Below are 21,518 nucleotides of genomic sequence, written 5' to 3'. Positions count from 1 at the left end.
GTCATAAAACACACACACACACACACACACACATATATTCCAGTGGCTTCTGAATTCACTTCCCTCTCTGGCTTTCCTGAAACAGATGGTCTTATAAACCTTAACACAAGTTCTGCAAAGCAAACGAGACACCAGGGTGCCATCAAATCCAATTGTCTTATTATTTGAATCTCATTTTTACTGCATAGTTGCAGATTGCAAATTGCAATTGTTTAAAAAAAAAAAAAAAAAGTGTACCCACCACTTGATGCTAAATGTGGCATTAAAACCTGAAGTGTTCATATTTCTACTTGTGCGCCCAAAAGCCCCAGTTCGGTCACGCTGAGCGGTAGCATTTCCTCATCATAACTTTCTCTAAGCAGGGTAAAGCCAGTGTTGTCAATCCTCTGCATCCTTTGCCTCAGCTTTAATTACACTACAGTCAGACCAGTAACACAGGCAGCCGCCTCCTCCAGTCGCCATGCTGATCAATAAGTGGACCGACTCCAAAGCCATTGCTGTGTGTAAGGAATACAAGCAGGAGGAGAGGAAAGAACTCGGCGGTGGAAAGAGGGGAAATATGAGAAAACCGAAGCCTTGTTACTGCGCGCAGAAGTCTTCCCTCTCTTCATGACTTCATTTGTTTCATCACCTTAAAAGAAAATCTGTTCCTGGTTGTTCATTTTAAAACATCTGATCAGAGGAATATGGTATTTGTTGCTACGTGTTTGCAACAAATTAACAAAGAGCTTTTGTGTTTTTTCCCTTGAGCATTGCTTTTCACAGCGCCTGGGGTTCTGTAAATGTACATGCTGCTTGTTTAAATGCAAAACAAAGACGGACAGAGTGAGTAGAGCCTTACTCATCTGAGAAAGTGCAAGTATGTTTTTCTTTTGGTTTTTTTCCCACAGCTTTTCCAAAAATGTATTTCTGATATTCAGATATAAACAGAGCCACTCGAGGGGGGGGGCTGAAATGAACATTGTGGCAGAGTGCACCATTACTGTACCAAGTGCTCGGATGGAAAGAGAGAGAGGCGCTGGCAGGGGGCGAAGAGGGAGAGGGATATGAAGTGAGGGAGACGGCGGACAGAGGAAGTGCTCCGATGGGTAGAGTGAAAGATTTGTGGGGATAGGGAGCAATATGGAAGAAGATGATTGAGAAAGATGGATAGGAAAAGATGAGAAATAGAAAAAAAATGGGAGGATGATTTAGAGACAGCGGGAGAGGGCGAGAAAGAAATAGAGCTGAAAAGCAGTGAAAGGGGGGAAAGGGAGCTAAGGAGTAGGCGACAGGAATAGTATAGAGGAGGTGTCACCGTCAAGGGTGTCTCAATGAGATGCCATAAAACACTCTCTTATTCTGCCGACTGTCACAGCAGAGAGTCGGCAGCCCACAAATAGAGGTGTGAGACGTGCACACCAATGCTCTGACACACTAATGCATTTACATCTATTCTGAGTTTGCAGTGTGTTGCAGTGACAGTGGTTTCTCTGCATTTCATTTTGTTGAAACACGAGTGAGCAGGAGCAAAATCACCACTGAACAAATTTGTGTCCGGAGCAGTTTTCAGTGTTTCTGTGATGGGTGTTTTCTCAGGCAACAGTAAGGGACTGTATGAAAATTATTAGAGGAGAAGCAGGGGTCAGAATCGGGGGGAGGGTTATGTTTTCTTAATGCTGAAGTGGGGGTAGTGTGACTTTGATGGGAAGAACAGGAGAGGGATGTTTTATTCCACCACAGATTTATATTTTATGAACATTTTCTTTTATTATTCTGATGATCTGTAATCTGGGGGTGGGCGCAAATGCAACAAAGCTGCCATCTGCTCCCAGTTCATTCATTCAGTGACAGTAATAGTCTTTAAATAGATAGTCTTTATTGGAAAATAAACAAAAAACAAGTGGCAGTAATATTTAACATTCTGTTGTTTTCCCAAAAATGAGCAAATTTACAAATAACAATAAATCTAATGTGCACAGTGGTGGCTATAAAGGAAATGATATTCATAAAGATATCATTAGATAATACGTTAATAATATTGAGATTAACTGTCCAATTTATGTGTTTTTTTTTTGTTGTGTTTTTTTTTATTTTTTAGATGTTTTGGGGAAGGACATTGCAGTTGTTTTTTAAGTCATCAGTAGTAAATGGCAGTAAAGCAGGGGTGGGTTAACATTGCAAGGCAGCTGGATATGTTGCAAGTAAGAATCCCTCTGCAGTCTTCAAGCTGTTCACTTGTGGCTGAATCAGCGTCCGAGAGAGGAACTTGTGGCAGCTACGGAGAAGTGACTGTCCTGTTACTCGTAACGGTGCCTTGCAAAGATGATAAGAGTCGTCTACCAATGTGCTAACTACATGTCAAAGCTCCACAGACTCCAGCTTTATGTTGTGTTTCCTCTTTGAGGCTCTACTACTGTCATATTATAGACAGATGGTTCATCTAATCACCTGCCAAATATTTTTTGAAAGCACATTCTAAACATACATCAGTAATTTTCGCTCAGTCCCTTAGGTGCATCTTTTGCAATTATAAAACCATTTTTTGTGAGTTTGTGGTTATTTATTTTTAACAAAATCATCAATCGTTTTTTACAAACTGACCACACTCCTGGAATCTACTTTCCCAGCATTCTCTCATCAATAAGAGCCACTCAGTTGGATAAGTACAACTTGTTTCATAGCAGCCTATGCTGATGGATAAATGGGGAGAAGCTGTTGCTGTACCTACATGACTGGATGACCTACAGGGTACAACAGGCAACGGTTCAAAGGAACTCTGGCGCGACTCTGTTTTGTGTATTTCATTTTCCATTCGACCGGATTTAGAGGAGGAAAGAGGAGGGTCTCATTTGAGTGAAGGTGAACGGAATTAGACCAACCACAGGATTTTGTGATAGATGACACACAGGAACTACCCCATAAATATTCTTGTCATTTTCATGAGTATTGCTGATGAGGTCCAGCTGCAGTCAGGATTATTAAAGTTCATCAGCAGCTGTTTCTTTGTGAACAATGTTAGAAACCTAAATGTGATTTCCTCACCTGGGTCCACGTAGCACTGATGATACAGGAAGACCGGTGTCAGGTGATCATCTTTACTCCTCCTGGTTTGTTTTTTAAAAAGTCGGTGTGAACACAAACTAGACCAGAACTAAAAGTCAAGTATGCATCTTGTTTTCCCCGGATCAGGAACAAATGAACTGAACTGCAGATTGGAATACATGTAAACAGTGAAACACAGGAGCCTGACACTCACACTGTTGTTAATACGTTGGTTAGCAAGAGATAAAGCTGGATTTGATCTATATGTCTACAAAACCTGAAGCTCCACGTCTCCAGGCAACAAATACCATGCAGAAAAACACCTTGCTGAAGGTAGTGATTATTTGTCAGAGCCCTGACTGTCACTGCACACAACAGACAGATGCATCAGCTGCGCATCAGTACAGTGCAACCCCGCTCAGACACACACACCGTCCGTGGTCAGGCCGTGCTAATGAAGATATTGCGGGGCTTTTTGAGCAGGTGGACCAGCAGAGCCACAGAAAGGTCAATGAGGCAGCTGAAGCTACACTCGGCTCAATGCTCCTAATTGCTGTGTTTGAGGAGAGAGCAGAAACGTGTGACACAATCGCGCTCGGTTTGCTTCAGTGAAGGGGCCCCATTAATGACAAGCTTGTGAGTGTGTGTGTGTGTGTGTGTGTTGGTGTCATTACCAGATGTTATTTGTTAATGAGACCTGTAAAAATAAATAAATAAATAAATGCATTTAAAAAATTGCCTTGGAAGAGGTGTTTATTTCTGACGGATGGAAAACTCCTTAATACACACACACTTCAGCTTTTCATAAAAAAATATCCCAGAGCTTGAATGTAACTGGAAACTGGCTGTGGTGTTAATTGGAAGCACGGGTAACATCCACTGGTTGGAGGTGAGGGGTCTGCAGACTACTGCGCTGTTACAGGAAATCACCAGATTTGGAGGAGGCTCTTCTTGTCCAACTTGTAGATTCAAAACATAGTTTCCATAGTAAAAAAAATATATATATATATATATCCACAGTGTCTCTACTGCCCAGAGTAGGAACATCACCTGTCATCATATTACTTGAGTCAAAGTAGAGATACTCCTGGTCAAATATGACTCCTGTTTCTAAAAATACTCATGTATTCAAAGTACATTTCTTATGTCAACTGATTGTTGTGTTGCTTCATTAATGGAACCTAATGAGTCTGTAACAGTCTAATTACAGACTGACAGTAGAACCTGGAGAATAAAAAGCTGCAGAATGTGATGCAGAGCCTGTAAAAATAACCATAAAAACATAAGTGAATTAACAAAAGACAGACATCGTTGCTTTCATATTTATTTATTTCTGGGCAGTGGTGAAGTTTGGTCCGATGACTAAAAGCTCTGCTTCAAAGTAAGAGTACTTCATAGAAATGTAGTGGAGTCAAAAGTACAATATTCATCTTTAAAGTGCAGTGGAGGAAAAGTCATAAGTTTCTAAAAACAATAATACTCAAGTAAAGTACAGATACTAGAAAAATATACTTAATTACAGTACGCAAGCAAATGTACTTTGCCGCTGTCTACCCCTGACTACCATGGATTCAAAACGCTGCCAAAAATGTCTTTGGGTCTCAAAGACAAAACCGTTTTAATATGGTTTCAGCAGTTTTTTTAAAAAAGTCAGCATCCTCCATTTGTTATCAGGATTTCAAGAACATGCCGTTAAGCAGCTGTTGAGTAGATTCCCATTACAAACAAATGGCCAACAGCAAAAGAAGTGCAATTTCCTCAAACATTTTACCTCAGCTTCAACCATTAGTCTGCGACTACAAAAGGGTTGCCGTGGTTCCCGGGCATGTACGAGTCTCGTATCTCTTCACAGAGGGAGAGCTCTGTATCTTTTGGGTGTATTTACAACAACATCAGTGAGATGAGAATGCTTGTTAGGTTGTTAGTGGAGACGCAAGCTGCTGACTCTTGTCGACTTAAAACAGCAGACAGAAGAGAGAGAGTGTAAAAGTGCACATATAAGTGAGCTACGACACCAATCAGTCATTCAGACTTCCTCTGCATGATCCCCCCCCACCCCACCCCCGCACCCCTCTCAGGCTTGTGACATGCAGGTATCTACTCATACTGCGTGCTGCCATTTTTATAATTTCAAAGGCCTGAGCTTCAAGACAACTTGAACTTCAACACTTCATCTACTATGAGTCCTGTCTCTTTCAGCCGTAGCACAATTTAGTCACTTAACTGGTAGGGCAGGAGGCAGAAAGTGGAGCTGGTAAGTGGATTGTAGGCACCCCAAAGCCGATTTATCTGATAGATGTTTGGACCTTGTCCGTTGGGCTGACCTCTGGGGCAAACTGTAAATTAGATTTTTTTACTTTTTATTTTTTTCCCCAGCACAGATTGTGTTGCTATGTCACCTCTGTCATCCCTCCACCACTGTCGGCAAAGGAATCGCTCGGTATACAGATATTATGAACTCCCCTCAAGTGAGTGTCTCCCATCTCCTGAGACCGCGGACGGCATGATCGCATCAAGGAGGAGACGAGGATGGAGACAAAGGAGGAGGACCACTCGGGTCGTGAGTGATAGATGGCACAGCTAAGGAAATGGTGTGGAAGAGAATGCTGCGTCAAGCAGTCAACTGGCCAGGCATCGATTTAATCTTGTGCACTCTCCCGATTTGACCGTGTCACGGTGAGATTGAAAAGCCTAAGTGGTTGTGGGGCTGTGTTCATTCACCTGAACACACTGCACTGATAATCCCGCAATGAACCTAAAAGTGGGCTGAAACACTGCGGACGAAATGGCACCGGGTAGAACATCACAAGACGCAGAGTAAGACAGCTGTTTCAGGTCTGCTAACAAGCAGCTAAATCCACTAGAGGGGCCGGTCTATCGATTTGTACCCAGGTTGGAGGAGTCACAAAGCTCATGCAATTGGATCCTTTGTATCCAATGAATTCTGATTCAAATATCTACACAGATCCCTTTGGCTCAAAGACCATCGATTGAGCTGAGGAGGTTTTTTTTGTCTAATGAATATTCTAATTGCCGTCATATGAAACGGGGGCGGTTGACTGTATGAAGAATGTGTGTTTGAAGAGATTTGATGGATCCTAATAAAGCAGGAGGATTAAGCTGTGGTCTGATGTTTATGTAGAGCAGAAGGAAATTGATATTGATCGCGCGGCCATCCTGATTCCTCCCCGTTACCTGCCACTCCCTCTCTCATCTCTCTCGCCCCGTGCACGCTCTGCCGTACAGGTCGCACAAGTGTCACAAAATAATCTTTAATTAAAAGTGAGTTTGTCCATGAATCAGGTTTCATTTAAATTATCACATTTTGACATTTAGCCTGCTCACATTGCACTGTGGGATCAGTCGATGTTCGGGATTAGTCATAATCCCGGGTATTTGCTGAATACATTCATTAATGGAGAAACGTGTTAAGACAAGTGTGCACTCTTTCGCTGACTTACAGTTTTTTTCAGATTGACGTGCACATACATGAACGCACACAGACACATTCCACCCCGCTCACTCCGCTCAATAAACCAGGCCTCAGTTTTTTCCTCACCTCTCCTGTCTGCCTGCACATTATGCACAGATGCACGTGCACACAGACACACACACTTGACAAGCTGCATAAACAAGAACTGCGCAGGTCGACACACCCGTGCACCTCTCCCATGTTTTTTTTTTTTTTTTTTTAAGATTCAGCGGCAGCCTCACCTTGACCTCCTGTGACTTCAGTGGCTTCCCGTTCAATAGATCGCCCGGGACAATCAAAACAGTATTCATTTTCCCGCTGTGTTGCGGTGATCATAACAGGCTTCCATTTTCCTCGAGATAGCCACTGCCACATTTAATCACCATCACTTATAAATCTGCTCAGCTTCCTCGCACCATCTCTCATCAAATCCATTAGCAGATAAAATAGTTCCACTCCTGACAACTCAATAGTCGCACAATGTCCAAGCACTAAACGGCGATGCCACCTGCACGGCCAAAAGCTTGTTTAACTGCAGTTTTGCTGCCTCTTTTACAAATTAGCCGTGTTTCAGGATCCTGAATGGGGCGTGTGATGAGCGAGGATGAGCGGGCTGGCGTGGCATTATCCGAACATTGCTTAAGCATTGATTTATTCAGGGAGGAAGAGCACACCATCACTGCACCACATTCACAGAGCTACACACACATGTGGGAGTTGTCCAGTTCAAATCTTCTTTTCCCAAACACATAAGTGAGGATGTGCATGTGTGCACGTGTGGCAGCGAGAAGGAGAGGTGATGGTTTTGACTGAGGGGCTCAAGCTGCAGGCTGTGGAGGTTTTCTAATTGAGGTGTTATTGCGTCTGGTGTTGGGCTCTGGCAGCAGGTTTATAGTGGTCTTAACCCGTTAATTAAAGTCCAACAGGATTCCTAATGAGGAGGGAGGTGGCCCACTGTGTGAGGCTTATGCAGTAGACATAATCCTCCTGACATGCATACAGACAGCTGACGGCACGGCCTCCTCCTTATGGCTGCTATACCGTCATCTTTTCAGGCAGCTTTACTCAGCACTCTCTCTTTTTTTTGGATTTCCACACCTTGTTCTGCTGAGATGGCAAACCTCTTACAACGCACAGGCTGAGCTCAGCTGCGTTGCCCACAATACCTGAGACACTGAGCAATGAATTTGTCTTCTTATTTTTTTTGTTTGTCGTGAGTATTTGTGTGGTGTGCACAAATAATCAGGTTGCATAAGGGGAGAATCTGGGACACTGTGCAGGGGATGTGCCACAAGGTGCAGCGCTCGCTTGCTCACTTGCTCGTTTGCTTGGTAATTTGAAGTGAAGCATCATTTGTATGACAACAGCAAAGAGACTGTGTTGACATACTTTTGCCATGTCCATCTAAGCTTGACAAATGAGGGTATTCAGCCTTAAAAGATCTCAATTCCTGTTGTTTTGCTGCTTTTCTCTGTTTCTTTAAAGATTCATTAGGAATCCTTGGCACAGTACACTGGAACTCTTCACTTATTAAGGAGTAAAATGGGAAATTGTTCATTAGTAATGTATTGCATTGGAGTGGAGCGTTGCTTTCATCTGCTCTGCTTTGCAGAAATCATATATATCCTTCTGTCAATGGATGGGCTTGTTAGATTTTTTTTTTTTTTCCAGCTAAATATTTCTTGTCCTATTAAAAAATCAGTGGATGACATGCCCAGCAGCAGACTACACTAATCCAACCTTTACCTCAACTTTGTTCCCCTGTTTATTATTCATGTTATCTTGATCACATGCCACTCACTTCAGAGCTTTTTGGGCTGCATCATGAATTCACCATTCCACTCAGATTACATTACATTACCTGGAAAGTTAAAAGTAACGTTTGAAGATCTCCACCGGGACCGACTGGGCTCCAGTGTTGTACTTTGAACCGCTGGCCCTCTGCTCGCTGAAGGAAATGAGAGATGAGCTGAGAGAACAGTGCTCGGTGAGAGAGGAGGTGCAGGATGAAGTTGCTAACTTTGCTGCATTTTTCAGGGACCATTAGAGATCTTTCCCTTATGATACATGCAAGGATGCTGGGAGACATGGAAAAGCACTGCACAGGTGTTTGACTGTCATGAATTTTAAATGTCAGGAAACCAGTGGCTGCTTTCCACATGGACCTCTTATTTTCTTTTGCTCCAAAGCACAGTGTCATTGCAGATTCCTTTATCTCCCGTTTTTAAAATTTTACCACATATTCACGAATAACCTCATGAGAAAGTCATTACTGGAGAGTGGGGGATTATTTGGACCATCTTTTCTGCCGCGTCTTCTTAATTCCCCTGAGGGAAAAAGAAAGGGAAACTCATGTCGCTGAATCAGTCCGACTGATACTGGCAGAAGTTAACATCTTCCTATACAGCAGACAGAGCGCTCTCAAACGAAAGAAGGCTTTCGTCAAGCCTTAAAAACTGATCTTGAAAACTGTTAATCTCTCCGGCGAAGCTGGAGGTGAGACTGTCACCAAGTGCTGCAGTCACAGCGTCATAGGCTGAGCAGTGGTGTATCCTCACGCTGCACACTTCCCTCCGAGCTCTGTTTTGACCAATTTGATGGCTGCAGAGTGGCACAATGTGCTCACTCATCAGTAACAGGATATCCAGCAGACAGGATGTCCTGGCTGAGCTGTCAAAATAAAATACAAAAGACACCAGGAGAATACACTACAGTATTAATCAAAAAACATTATTTATACCAAAACATAACATGCAAGTATGTTTCTAATGCATATTGAATAATAAGATTCAATAAAAACATCATGTATAACAGTAATACAATATTAGGAAAGGCAGATATGAGCTCCACCTTTTGATCTACTTGTAGTCCTTAAATTAGCCCTTCCTATAGAAGCTGTTTTGGGCAGATTATAGTCATATTCTAGTTATTTACTATAATTCCATAGAGTTGAGAGAGATTTAAAGAAGACTAAGAGTCTACAGCCGCACCAGCAGCTATGTGAGGCTGCATTCAGGTGTAGCAGTAGCTCACAACATTGTGGTTTTTACCATGTTAATCATCTTAGTTTAACATATTAGCAGGTTAAAAAGTTGAAAATGAGCAAAAGCTATAAAATCAGTTTCATGCTTTGTATTGGAGTTATGTTGAGTTGCATCGTCCCTGTTAAATTAATTAATAAACTAAACTTAAAATGCTAAAAATGTGTCAAATTGGTTGAGTGCCCCTTTCGCATCCATCTGCTATCGATACTGGACAGGACGCCAGTCTATGACGGGGCTGACGTGTAGAGACAGGGAACCCACGCAGGCACGAGGAGAACGTGCTAACTCCAAACAGAAAGGCAGCAGTGCTAACCACTGCACCGCTGTGCCGCTCTTACTTTGGAAAACGCTCAATGAAAAGGAGGCTACACATGTAATTTATAAAGTGCACCCACTAAAGCGTCTTCTTTACATTAGTTGGTTATGAAACCCAACTAATAGGCAGCAGGCTACTATGGCCTAATGATGTTCAATTTTTCATGCAGTCCTGCTGTACTGAGAACGTATCCCCCGCTGCCTTCATCACATACGATGACGCATTCCACATTTAATTTCCAGCTCTTGAAGCACAAAGAAACTTATTTTTATAGATACAAAATACTGCACACCAGCTGATCTGTGGGAGGTTTTCCTTGTTTGTCAGGTAAATTTTTTAAATTTAATCAAAATAAATTCTGCGGCATCTTAGTGGGGAGGTGACACTTTACTCATCTAACATTTATCACTAGCTTAATTTCTTGGTAAACACACAACTCACACTTTTTTTTTTTACTCCTAGCCCTTATCAACGCCACCACTCGATGTCCACAGCCTTTTATGCTTTTGGAAATACATGTCTTTGTTGTGCTGCTTTGTCCACTGAAAAATTTGAACATTTCTATAAAACCTCATTTTGACCAAAACAAAATGAAATCAGTGATGTGCAGTAAAGAGAAAAAAGCTTCAAGAATATCACCCTCCATAATCAACCTTGTACATGATGACAGATGATTAATGATATTAATACAGAAGCCATGCGCCTAGTCATTTGCAGGATATTAACTTTTTTATTGAATCTCATTTTCCCCTGCCAAACATTTAATAAAATGACAAAACAGCACTGTTTTTGAAATAAAGTTGGGGGCTCCAAACCTTTTCTCACATTTGGCAGCACAGCAGTAATTTATTCATAAATTCATTCAATAATAAAATCCCACTTTCATTTGTGGTCTGTGTTAAAGTTGTGGAGGTATATGTGGAGATGTGGAGGCAAAAGATGTGAGAAAAGTGAGAGGATTTTTTTTTTTTTTTGTCTTCCTAAGGTTTTACTTATTTATCGAGCCCCCCCCCCCACCTCCCCACCCCCTTTACAGAGTACGCTCACATTAGAGTGAGCTGTCAGGTTGCCAGTGTCAGTGATTGCAGCCAGGATTGTATACACCACACAATGCCTTTAATTATGTTGCTGTCTCTTCTCTGTCAGAAAAGACAAAATGGATCAGAGGCTATATGGGTAAGAGTAGGTAAGCAATTATCTTCTTTTGTCTGCTATCACTGTCAGTCAATTGAGGCTTGCTTTCCAAAGGACACCGGAGCTAAAGCAGAGAAAAAATGGTGGTAGATCGGGTAATAATGGTGCTGCATATAACATGTCAATACAGGCCCTCCATACCTGTATCTGTCATCACTCAAAGGTGACTTGATTGCTGTAAAACTTCAAGTGATTTAGTAGTCTGGGGGCCATATATCACCCGCACTCCTCAGTGGAGCAGATCATTAAACTGATTCAAGTGGAGGGCTGTGGAAGAACAGGTGAGATAGGTCGATGATAATAGTTTGCAGTTAGGTCTATTCGGCCACATTAAGAGTTTTCAGACTTATCCTCTGAGGAGCGAATAAATAAAGAATAAATATCCACAACAAAGAACTTAATCGTAACTTAAAAGTAAAAGTTATTTTTGCACCTCACACAACATACAGTTTGCATTTGTTTTTTCTTTTTAACAGGGCTGAGAACTTAAAGTTATAATCCTCAAGACTGCTGCTTGAAACAGGAAGTACATATACACAAATGTAACAGATGTACACATGATGAATTTCCATGGAATATATAGGTACATATAAAATAAAAATAATATATGAAACCAAGTTTATATATGAAATCAAGTTTTATATATTCACATTATGTCATGTGTGCTTATATTGTACATATAAGTTACATAAATATATATCCATGCCTGTCAATATATGTTGATATGTATATATATATATATATATATATATATATATATATACATACACATATTATCCGCAGATAGAATATTTATATCTATGTTTTTTTGCACATACAAAATAAAATATATATGGTTAATGTATATGGTTGCATCATGTTATGTAAAAATGTATAATAGATATATATATATATATATATATATATATATATATATATATATATATATGCATATATGCATATATATATATATATATGCATATATATTACATACAATATATGCACATATATTTTAATATATATTATAAATATATAAACTATATAAACTGGGTATTTCATTTTATCATCAAACTTATATCTTCATATATTTGATAATAATATATCTCCTTATAGTTAACACAGCCGATATGGTAATTTCAGTCTTGGTTTAGGAACATATATGTCATACATGTCATAAAGAATGTATGGGTGAGGTTTAACACACCAGGTAACAGCCAAACAAGCTGTTGTCGTTTGAATAAAGAAATCTCCCAATAATTGACTTTCTTCGTCATGAGCAGCCAAGTCTGGTTTTCCACTCAACAGCAGAGCACATCCAGAGCTGGTTACCTCACTGAGAAGTTGGTGGTGCTCAGTCTGTCACCTGCAACTTTTCATCTAACAGCTCATGTTCTTGCTTCGTTTCTCTCTGCAATATTTAAAACCGATCCTCTGCTAAAGAACAAAAAAAAAAAAATATATTGCAAAAAGTGTTTTGTTTATGTGGATGCATTTTTGATGAACATTTGCTGTCGGCACAAATCTCTGTGACAATACCATTGAGTTATTCTGTCGTGGCTTCACAATGTTTCGCCAATGTGTCTAATGTGAACGAGCAGCGGCAGCAGGAAGGGATCGGGTATCGTTAGCATTAGCTCTGTTAGGACTGTGGGATAGTGAACTGATATCAGGGAGTTAAAGTGACAGTCAGTAACAAGCACACACAGGCTGAACTTCCTGCGAATGCTGTCTGCGGATGGTGGAGGAAAAAGAGGAAGAAAAACTCGAGAGGTGACTGCAGAATGTAAAGACATTGGATGGATGTTGCTAAACATAAATTGTATCAAAAGCAGGGTTTGATTTCAGGAGTACTCAGGATTATGAGTTTAATCTACAAATGTAACGATAGGAGATGTGTTGACACTGGAAAATGTTCTAGGCCAACTGTCACATAACACACCACTGTTTGTATTTCTGTTTAAATTGCTACTGTCCATCACCGATGCCCAGTCACTGAAAAGTAGAGTCACAAGTTTGAGTGGATTTTCTGGGATTATCCCTGCTCTCTGTGCTGATATACACGAGGCTAAAGCTTATTTGTCATATTTTTAGTTTACACTCCCGATTTCTTTGGAGCGGGAAAAAGTCTTCTCATCAATTCTTTGACACGCTGAATATGAAAGGCGTATTCAAATGTCTGCTGCATTTATTTAGATGAGCTTGTTTCCCTCCTAATATTAATGTATATGAGCAAAATCTTATGGAAAAGTGGTTTGACGGGATAGAGATGGGAGACTTTCTTTTTTTTTTTTTTTTTGTCAGTTTGACATCCAGGTAACCCACTTTTGCTTCAGCATGTTTACTCTTTGATTATTGGGAGAGCTGAGGGAAGCAGTGTCTCCCGCCTGCCAAAACCAGGCTGGCGAGCTGTCACAACACCAATGAAGTCATATATACCACCTGGGTGTTTGTAGGTGGCACACATTCACACAAACTTGTGTACACACACTGTATACACACACGCACTGGTCCGTGCACACACTGAACTTCCTGAAAAAGAAAATTTGGTGGTTTGTTTTCTCAACAAAATCTATTCCTCCTGTGGTGCTATTTAGAAAAACACTGTACATCTGAAGGAATTAAGATGAAAACAAAATTCACACCAGTGAGTTTCTGAGTTCCTGAAACTGCCATTAAATGCTTCCCATCAGAAATATTAATACCTGGGCAAACTTTAAAGGTCCCATTTTTACACTTTTCATTTTAAGTGTTGACGTCAAAAGAAGATTTGTGGTTTTAAGAACCAAAGAACCATTTCAATGTATATTTACGTCTCCTTTCTCAGACTTATCTCTGGAGCTCTAGTAACGACAGGCTGGTGAGCCAATCAGAGGAGAGACTCTGAGCCTCTCTTCTGATTGGCTGAATGTTTTATGAGTGATCCCATAAAAATATAGTAGATTTCAGGTAAATACTCAATAAACCAAATTGCAAGGCTGGATGGTGAGTCTGGGTGGGCGGGGCTTGGGTGGCTGCTTTGTTGTGACATCACAAAGTTCCAGAAGTCCTGCGTCCTCCCTCGTTTGAGGGCTCAGTTTCTGAACACAGGCTGTGTGCATTTCTCTGCGGACTGAGGCTCTGGTACTTTCACATCATTAATAGAAAACCCAGACCTGGTGTATAATTAAAAATGATTTAATGATTAATGATTACACAGCACATCTTCACTGCACCACTCACATTTACACCTGCCCTTTATTTTCCATTGATGGCAAATATTTAGGAGAATATTAACTGTGAATATTTTTATTTTTTTTTTTAATGTGAAAAAATTACACAAGCTGGAAATGATGTAGTCTTCTTCTCAGCATCCTCTGTACATGGCCCCAGCAACCTCCACCAGAGAGGCAGCTCTGTACATTGCCTGAGAGACAAAACCCAGGACCAAAAAGTCAAAAAAGTTTAATGCAACTCAGGCGAGTTATATCAACATTCTGAGCGACTCAGATCTTCTCTGTTCTCCCAGAAGTGTCAAAGTGTCAAATTTGCAAGCAGCCATGTTGTACAAAACGTTGTGCCATCGCTATTAATACATCTAAAATGCAAAATAACCAAAAAATCTTTCAGAAGATGAAGCAAAGTATCACACATCAACCCTTTATATGTATTGTTCCTGCTTTGCACTTTGATAGTCTGGTGTCATTTCCATTCCACTAATGCTAAAGCAGCAGACGTCTGATGCGATGCACCCACACACACTTACTGTACCTGCGCTCGCAGATATGCAGGATAGATCTTGATGGGGAAGGGTATGACTAGCGCTTCCCCCTCCGTCACGCCATCCAGGTGTCCTTGAACAAGGCTCCTAACCCCCCGCTGCTTCAGCTGGGCTGCTGTCCAACAGATAAGAGTTTGCTCATACTGAGCATGTGTGTGTGTCTGTGTGTGTCACTTTGAGTGTGACGCGAGACTTTGTCGATAAAGTGAAACAAAGCAGTCACTTTTTTTCTTTTAGATATTTTTCCTGCTTTGTTTGAATAAAAATTCATTGAATCAACAGAGGAAACAAAGGCTAAAAAAAAAAATGTGGTCGTCTGAGTGTGAAATAGTCCATCAGAGCAAAGAGTCAACATTTGTCTGTTCTTGTTTTGATTGGACAACATCGGGCATGTGTGTAAGAATAACTGTCTCTGCTTGCTGGAGTTTTGGTTGTGCCGCACACATTATGAGTGTGTGTGTGTGTGTGTATGTGTGTGTGTGTGTGTGTGTGTGCTGTGTCCTGAAATGACAGATGAGAGGTTTGCATCAATATTTGAACAAAGCGCTCTGGCATCTCTTTCTGTCGAGGCCGTGCTGTTTTTAAGAGTCAGAGAGGCAGAGCAGAAATGTAAGGCTTGTGTGACTCCGGTTGCAAAGAAATTACAAGTTAGAGAGTAGATTCCGAGCTCCAGGCATCTCTGCAGTCTAATTGAAGTCTCTGTGAGACTTGCCTGGGGACAGGGAGGAGAGGAATCAGGAAGGAAACGGGGATGTGATTTTAAATAATGCCATTAAATCTGGCTGTTGTCTGGTTAACACCTAGAATTCAATCCTGCTTCAGTCGAGCAAGACTTTGGAAGATCACGGCAACATGGCTGCACAGTGAAGTCACGTTTTTGGTGTGTGTCCACCTGGTGAACGTAACATGTAGTTGCTGAGCAGTTGCCAGCGTGTCAGAGGGACACCTCTAGCTGTAGGTAGATGTGTTTTGACGTGGTTCATTCATGGGTTTGTGTCTGCAAAACACTGAACACAATCAGGCCTTCACGTGTTGCCGCCTCTCTCGCCCCATCTGCTGTTGTGTTGGGAGATCAAGAAATCCCATTCTCGCCTTTCTCTCTCCCCTGTGGCGTACCTGTCATTCAGAAATCTCTGCAGACGGACAGGAAGCGCACGTGTGTGTATGTGGGGGCTGTGCATCGCAAAGACTGTAGTCCACCAGTGGGCCAAAGTTGGCTGAGGAGCCAAAAAGAAGTGTCTTTCTTTTTAGACGAACAGGTTTTCTAAGCATTTCCTGAAAACGCAGAATAATTTTTTGCCTTCCTGCCGTGCACTTGGATGATCTGAGCAGATGCTCCCCCAGTGCCTCTCACTATCTTCAACACCCACCTATCATCTGCTTCACCAGTCTCCCTCCACCCCCACCTCCTCTGCTAGCTTCACCTCTCATCCTCAGTCTCGACCATCCATCTGCTGCACGGATCTGCGTCAACGCTGCCTATGAAGACACCTTGCACTGGTTATATATCATTAATACAGTTTTGACCATTGCCAAGCTGTATTTATTCATATATTTACACAGGCACATTAGCCTCAGAGTCCGTGTTTACACCAAGGCAACCGCACGCAGCAGCAAATATAACCATGAAATGTACCCCAGCTAACCTTACTCCTCAAACCTGTTACTGAAATGTCAACGTGGTGAAGTAATTAACAAATAATTATGTCACTGACTTTTACAAACAACAGATGAAGAATTCATTAGAATATTTGTTTGTTAATTAATGGTTAAGCAGCTAATTTCCTCTTAATAGTTAAGAGTTAAAGCAGATAAAAGATCTGAGCTGTATTTCAGGTGGTAATATTTCAAAACTGCAGCACGAATATTAAAGGATGGCCCGTTCCTCATATAGTGGAGTATTTCTCAAAATGAGATGTGCTGTAAAAATGTTTTAGGCTTCAAGCCGCTGATTATTGGGTAACACATTTAGGCAATGTTGCATTTTATTAAAGCCATATATTCTCCTCCGCTCTCTGTTTTCACGCGAACAGACACAAACGCTGTCTCCTCTTCCTGCTCTCCGCTGGCGCTGGTGATTTGCATGCAGCATTAGTTGGGGATCAGTTTGTGGCACCTCGCACCTGTTGGAGGCTTGAAATCAGAGATCGCTCATGTGCCATTGTGACAGAGGTTATTTAAATTCAGTCTGGTTCAGTGAATGCCGTTCATGAAGAGCAGCAGAAATGGCGGCCACAAAAGGGACACAAATGAGTAAACTTGTATTAAAAGCCAGCAAAGAGTGGAGAGTGGTGGTATTGTGGTGAATGAGCTTGCAGGGCCATTTATATCCATTATAACCTGTGTTTCTTTTGAATGTATCAATACAAATGACCAGACCTGTTTGCCCAAATCAGGGTTTAGTGCAGGGAGGAATTACACAACTATTGTGACAGGTACAGTATCTAGCAGGAGACTGTCCTGTAAAGAAAACAAGGCAATAGGTCGTTTGTGCAGCAGGTTATTATGACCCATAGTTACATTTTGTTGCTAGGCAACATCTAGTTGTCGTAGTGATTATGGCAGGAGTGCAGGGAAATTGTGATGACGTAGTTTTTAGAGCGACAAAGTCCACGTCAGGAGGAGGTTGGGGTGGATGTTCGGTGTTCGATTCCCATGTGAAAATAGCAGGTTATGTTATCCATGACCGTTCAACAAAGTTAACCACGTTGTTATCATTGTAACCATGACAACAAAGATCTTCTAATGCTGAGGAAGTACTTATTTTAACCCAAATCACCACCTTTTCCTAAACCTAACCAAGCCATGACTGTTATGGCAACAAAGGTAGGTACACCACTCTTTGTACAGTTTGTGTGTTTATTATTGTAACCATGACAACAAAGGTCGGATACTTCTATGGGTTGTATCAGAGGGGTGAAAGAACCACCTGTTTGGTTGTTCAGGTTGGAGGACTGGTTGTCTAGTAGCCACGTAGCTGCTGTAGTGCTGAGGTATAAGCAGATACTGGCATTAATGTCTGATCCTCTGTGCCTTAAATCCACATGTTGAAAAAGTGCAAGTTGCTGCAAACACTGAACAAATAAATGAGACAAATCCTAAAATCTTCCTACCAGTTCTAACAATATTGAGACCTGACAACCCTGTTAGTGTCATGTAGCTGCAGTTTTTTTTCCTCAGAAACAATGACCCATATTAACCCAGGAGTAATTGTTTTGTGCAGATTGTCAAAAGGACATCAGATTAAACTTGTGTTCAATAGCCCATGTCATGCAAAGGGTTTGTGTGTTAAAGAGGTATTATAATTACTTCCTGTAAAGTGCAGCAGAGACAAGAGGTTCAGGTTCAGAAGACAACAGCTGCTTGAACAAAGAGGATCCTCATGCAATCAGTTCTGTATCCCAGGAAGTAGAGCGACTTACCATATGGGAGCCATTCAGAGTGTGTGTACGGGATGTGGGATGTGTCATCTTTGATTACACCGGCTCTGCGGACGGTTTGTCAGCTGTGGCTTGTGTTGAGGCCTCAGGTGGCTGAGCAGGGGTTACACTGCTCTGAGGGCACTTGTTGTTTTTTGATATTGGGTGAGTGGAATCAGCAGATGGATGAAAACTTTATGGTGCTGCCAGTGAAAAGATTTAATTATTAACAACAAACTCAGCTTATACTGTCAAAGATAGTACCCAAGAAACTTTCACTCTAAATCTACACCGACTGTGGATGTGTGTGTGTGTGTGTGACTCTACACAGGTTGTTGTCTTGTGAGATCCTTGTCTTTGTGAGTCACTGCATCACTGGATGAGCTCAGTCGGCACTTGGCCATGAACTCGAGGCCGTGCTGTAAGGTGGGGAAAGATGGCCCGTGTCATCTACAAATTTGATGACATGTGGACGGGTGAACAAGAAACTGCTCTGGCTGCTTGTATACAGAACAAAAAAGCAGCAGGAGCAGAACACACACCTGCTGGGGCCCAGTGTTTGTGTGGAGGCAGATGGAGGACCCTGCAGTACTTCTGACCTTGAGCCTCTGTGATCTGTGTGTCAAGAAGTCAGTTATCCATCGGATCAGCTGGTGTGTGAGATGGAAATGGGACAGCGGTTTCCCTGCCAGGAGATGATTTTTTTTTTTTTTTTTTTTTTTTTTGCAGTGCGCCGAATGTGGAGGTAGAATTGACAAACATCAGCCTGGCCGCCACCTTTACTCTCTCCAAATCACCACGAGTGTGCTGGAGCAGCAGTCATCTGTCTCTGCGTGAAGTAGCCTGTGCTACCACCCAAAGGCATTACTGAATTAGTCCAGTCAGCTAGGGGCTCTTTCCCCCTCATTTCTTTTAGATTTCCACTAAAAGCTGTGAATACATTCAGCTGACATAAGAGACTGCACTTACCCATCACTTTTAAATTTGCATGTGAATAGATGGAGAGTTTGCTGCACTTGAGGAAATTAAACCGTCTGTGTGTTGCCTTACAGGTTTGCATCACAGCTGATGCAGTTATTTGCAGACTGGCCTTGGATTTCCAGGATAAAAGTTTGTTTCTGTGCGAGACAGACAGGGAGGCAGAGAGAGAGAGAGGAAAGAGAGAGAGGGGGTTGTCTGATAGAGCCATCACTCAGCCCTTTGGCATTGATATCTTGTTTTCCTCTCAGACTGGGCTTGATGCTTCTGTGCCCCGTATGTGTTATTGCCGGGCTGCAGCATTGGTTGTAGATCAGTGTGAAAACTGTGAAGCACGGGGCACAGCAGGCTCCTGAGTGACAGCAGCGAAGCAAATTGAAGAGAGATATTGGTCTTCGGCCCGTCCTGGAAACATGCAGATGAACCAATAACAGCCCCGTGCCGGCCACGAGATGTAAATGAGCGGAGGATGCCGGAATGGCAAACACAAACCCCCACAGTGCTACATTCTGCAGCCACTTTGTTTGAGCTGCATCTCACATGATAACAGCGGGGAGTTATCTCATTGCCATGTGCGTACCTACCACAAGGTGCAGCGCCAGAGGGGCATCCTATAGCTGTTGCACTTTGTGATCTATATTCAGCAATTTCAAGAGCAAAGGCGATGTTGTGCTGCTCCCAGAGACAGTTAAGTGCTTGTGTTTCCCCCTGGAGTCACATGTCCCACCACCAGCCTGAGGTTAAATCACACCAGAGTTTCCTCTCCCGCGTCTCTTCTAATCTGTCTGCTGCAATACTATCCCAGCCGCTAAATAAAGAATGAAAAGTGCATGGACAACTAACTCTGAGATAAAGCCTGTAATGCTTTACTAAACCTTACTGCAGCTGAAGTTGATATGCAAGGCATTAGCTGCAGTGGCATTAAACTGTCATTAATATAACACCTGACCTCTTAACAAATGAGTCATTACATGGAAGACTGTGGCTTTGTCAGACAGCTGCGTGTTTGTGCATTCATGTTCCCATCTATCATTGTCTGGATGCGCACTCACGTCTATGTTTTGTATCCATCCAAACACAAACACGCCGTGTCAACGCTCGGCGCGCAAAACAAATTGGAGCACTCTGTACAAGAAAAGCTTGCCTGGGGCTAGTCATTTTGAAATTAAAAGCATGTCTCTTTGTTCAGCCTCAGTTCCAGGAATGAGGCAGAGAATGCGAATGTGTCGTGCGGAGGGGAGACGAACGACCGAGCGAGCACTGTGATTTTCACAGCCAGAGAATCACAGAGTCTTTTATCTATTCGCCTCAATCAGGAGACATCCGGCAGGAATGGTAGGAGGATTAGATTAGCTGGAGAGAGGGAGAGAGAGAGAGAAAGAGAGAGTGGGTTCTCTAATCCTGATGGGGTTTTCAGGTACAGCCATCGCCGTGGAGAAGCACGCAGTGTGCAGTGGGGGAGTTAGGATCGGGAAGGGGCGGGTGCGGGACAGTTTGCCTCACTAAACCCTTCACACTTGCATGAAAGAGGTTCCAGCAAACTAGCGGATTAGTCAGAGTGTAATTACACTTGCAGGGGCCTCCAGAAGTAGCAAAACGTGCGCCGGCTGGAGCCACACCTCAGACGGAGGAAAAGAGTAATGCCTGATAACGGTGTTGTCAGGGTGTTGTCTGTGAATCCTTCACCTGAATCATCTGTCCATGGTGAACAGGAACGAGGACGTTCTTCATGGGACTGTTGATCCCCCCCATCAACGCACAGATATCTTCATCTGGTCCAGTTTCAATGAGATTTATACTAATCACCTTTTTTTTGTCTTCCTTGATGTATCATACGGTGTCATTACACACTGCTTGTCAAAAACACTCATTGCTGTAGAAGGATTGTATTGAGATACAAACAGCTACATATTTCAGCTCCTGTCTTCCTGCTCAGCCTGGTTCATAAAAATCAGGATTTCTCACTAACAGTGCTGTATTTCTCCTGTCGAAATTTGTTACTCCACAGAGACAAAAACACAACAACAGTGCAGCTGAGATAACTCTCATTTCCCAGGGGAGCTAAACATCTCACCCTTCCAAAAAAAAAAAATGGTGGCAAACAAAAACACTAATGACCTAATTTATTGCTAACAAAACAAAATTATTATTATTTTGTTTTAACTATTTTTTATAGGTTTGCAAAATAAAGCATAGCCTAGCTATCTGCAAAATATCCTGTAGCGTTGTGTTACAATTCTGTGTATTTAAGATATTAAACACTGTGATGCCAAAGCAGATAAGTTCTACAAATGATTGCATGATAACGCTGCTGTGGCAGAGAACGGACTGTGGG

The 21,518-nt window shown here is 42.0% G+C and overlaps 1 protein-coding gene across 2 annotated transcripts in view; it reads left to right on the top strand.

Annotated features, from left to right (window-relative positions):
• LOC139611531 (netrin receptor UNC5D-like) overlaps window positions 1–21,518 on the top strand; it is a 158,166-nt gene that overhangs the window by 71,158 nt on the left and 65,490 nt on the right. Inside the window, exon 1 of one of the 2 annotated variants that reach the window (XM_071466280.1) lies at window positions 17,390–17,612. The exons of the other annotated variant lie outside the window; for it this stretch is intronic. The gene's annotated coding sequence lies outside the window, so the exon portion shown is untranslated. Of the gene's footprint in view, window positions 1–17,389; window positions 17,613–21,518 lie in introns of those variants that run through there. 2 annotated transcript variants of the gene reach the window in all.

This window comes from Trachinotus anak, unplaced genomic scaffold (genome assembly GCF_046630095.1).
Source record: "Trachinotus anak isolate AG129_WGS33_773 ecotype Australia unplaced genomic scaffold, CSIRO_AGI_Tana_v1 ptg000028l, whole genome shotgun sequence".
Lineage (NCBI taxonomy): Eukaryota > Metazoa > Chordata > Actinopteri > Carangiformes > Carangidae > Trachinotus > Trachinotus anak.
This window is presented reverse-complemented; position numbering and strand designations above follow the sequence as displayed.